General features: G+C 39.2%; 1 protein-coding gene across 1 annotated transcript in view; it reads right to left on the reverse strand.

Moving 5' to 3' along the window:
• Positions 1-1,970, reverse strand: part of LOC107680013 (myelin-associated glycoprotein-like) — a 13,265-nt gene extending 11,295 nt beyond the window's left edge. Inside the window, exons 1-2 of the mRNA XM_016475756.1 lie at positions 1,957-1,970; positions 1,687-1,738 (exon numbers count right to left, since the gene is read on the reverse strand). The gene's annotated coding sequence lies outside the window, so the exon portion shown is untranslated. The remainder of the gene's footprint in view (positions 1-1,686; positions 1,739-1,956) is intronic.
• Positions 1,971-2,821: the final 851 nt, after the last annotated feature.

The raw sequence follows: 2,821 nt of genomic DNA on the forward strand, positions 1-2,821 counted from the left end.
TATAGGGGCGCTAGAGACCCGAGGTATGTAAATGTGTAAGTATTTTTTCCTGCACAACTATATTTACATATCTGATGATGTGCAATGCATCTTTTTTCCTCAAGGTGGCACTGTTTGATACACAATGATGACGTGACGGTTCACTCATAATTACCGCAGACATAAAACAAACGAATATCATCAGCAAAAATTGAAGTGGTTTGAATGGCTTTACTGCAGAGCAATTACTATACGCAATGAAATATAAATGTCACTGCCATTTGATGCTGGATGTGATGAATAAGCTGCCACTGATCAAAATATTGAATATGAAGTCATTAAAAATGATAGTTTTGAGAATATGGTTGAGATCGTGAATGTGAGGCAGATGTTGAATGTACTGTGGAAGTGTGCTCTGACGATGACAGCGATGGTAAAATAATCTGCTCAAATTTAACCCTTTTAAGTTTCAAAAGGTAACGAAATATGCTTTATTCTATTCTTCTGTAATTGTTCTTAAAATATCAAGAGAGTTTTTTGCTATTGCAGCAGATAGAGATCCATCCATGCTGGATATATAGGTCCAGGTCGCTAAAGACCCGAATAGCCTATGTAATAATGATTGGCAAAACATTCATGCATTTAAGGGTTAATGTAATGGAGGTAAAACAGCAAAAAGTTTCTGACCTTCCTGAGGGCAGAAAGTGTGGGAATCTCCTGTTTAGATCCCAAGTTTCCAGCTGTAAAACCTGCTGCTGATTAGAGACGGACTGAAGTTGCAAAGACTAAAGTCTCAAATCCAAAGAGATATTCTTTATAAAAGTTAAGAGTCAGCCACACCTACCTAGGGTCGTCACATGCGGTTGCCGCAAGCCCATTCCTCACTCTAGTTCGCTGCCCTCCGCTCATTCTAGCCTGCCGCCCGCCACTCACTCAAGCCCGCCGCTCACTCTAGCCTGCCGGCCTCTGCTCACTGTAGCCCGCCGTGTGTGACGCTGTGTGTTTCGTTGTGAAAGCGAAACTACATATCAAGAGAGTTTTTTGCTATTGCAGCAGTTAGAGGTCCATCCATGCTGGATATATAGGTCCAGGTCGCTAAAGACCCGAATAGCCTATGTAATAATGATTGGCAAAACATTCATGCATTTAAGGGTTAATGTAATGGAGGTAAAACAGCAAAAAGTTTCTGACCTTCCTGAGGGCAGAAAGTGTGGGAATCTCCTGTTTAGATCCCAAGTTTCCAGCTGTAAAACCTGCTGCTGATTAGAGACGGACTGAAGTTGCAAAGACTAAAGTCTCAAATCCAAAGAGATATTCTTTATAAAAGTTAAGAGTCAGCCACACCTACCTATTTACAACACTGTTCCAGAACAGTTCAACCCAAATATTCACATGTTTCCTCATCCTGGGAGAGTAGACTACAATGCCGGCTGTTCTGACTCACAGACTGTAAGTACGTTTTCATATTTAAAGGATTTGCCACTGATGATTCAAACGCGAGTTTTGAGCAGTGTAGAGTAGCGCTTGTTGTTTGTCATTTCTCCGATCACAAATGCAGACATGGTTTTATGTTTACGCGGCGCGATGCAACGCAACGTGTAAAAAGACAGTATCAGTCATTGTAATCCGTAATTATGTTATTTTAAACAAATGTTAAAAGTACAAGTTGCAAAACTTGTTTTATAAAGGAAAAATGACTGAGCTCACCTTTAATGACGTGTGAGATCAGGTGAGAGTTCTTCCAACAATATATCACAATCTGTAGTATTGAAAGCGCACTCATTAGATATAAATGCTCAACTTGCAACAGGTGTTCACTCACACTAATTAGCATGGTATTTTATATTTTTTATACAATAATACAGTAAGTCAGTAACAGTATCGCATACAGTAACTAATGAAGAACATTGTAACTTAAGATAAAATACCAAGCCTATGAAAACACAATCAGCATTACTTTAAAAACATAAAACTCACCATTAGAAGAGTTTAATTCTACCTAACAAACCAAACTGTCACCCAATTGTGCGCTGTATTCATGTGACTGTCACACCCCTGGACTGTTTGTTGTGTTTTCTTTCCCCATGTGCTCTGTGTGACCTAGTTTCTGTCTCCCGATCATTATGTCATTTGGTTCAGGTGTGTCTAGTTAATATCTTCATTTGCCAACCTTCTTAAGTTGTGTTCTGTTCACTGTTTTTGGTCCGGTATTGTTGATGCTGTTGTATTGTCCACTCGCCTTTTGAGGACTGACCACAGGTTCTCTATGGGATTGAGATCCGGGGAGTTGCCTGGTCACGGATCAAAAATTTGAATGAAATGATCTTCGAGCCACTTCTTTATCACTCTTGCTTTGTGACATGGTGCTCCATCATGCTGGAAAATGCACGGATCATCACCAAATTCGGCTCATGGATCGTTGGAAGAAGTCGCTCTTGCAGGACATTTTGATACCATTCTTTATTCATGGCAGTGCTTTTGGGCAGAATTATTAGAAAGCCCACTCCCTTGGTTGAAAAGCAACCCCACACATGGATGGTTTCTGGATGCCTCCCTTTTGGCACAACACAGGACTCATGGTAGCATTCACCTTTTCTTCTCTGAACAATAGATTTCCCAGATGTCCCAAAAAGTCGGAAGGGAGCTTTATCAGAGAAAATAACTTTGCACCAGTCTTCTGCTGAATGCAAAATGTATTATAAAAAAAAACTTATAATATGCTGTATCATCTCATGAGTAATCATAACAACAGATTTAATGCATTACAATATTTACTTATTTTTTACTTATAAACTTATTATTTATTTGTGGTTATAGCTTTTAAGATTATGATGATTTATAA

The sequence above is a fragment of the Sinocyclocheilus anshuiensis genome, unplaced genomic scaffold, assembly GCF_001515605.1.
Source record: "Sinocyclocheilus anshuiensis isolate Anshui unplaced genomic scaffold, SAMN03320099.WGS_v1.1 scaffold200, whole genome shotgun sequence".
In the NCBI taxonomy this organism is placed as follows: Eukaryota; Metazoa; Chordata; class Actinopteri; order Cypriniformes; family Cyprinidae; genus Sinocyclocheilus; species Sinocyclocheilus anshuiensis.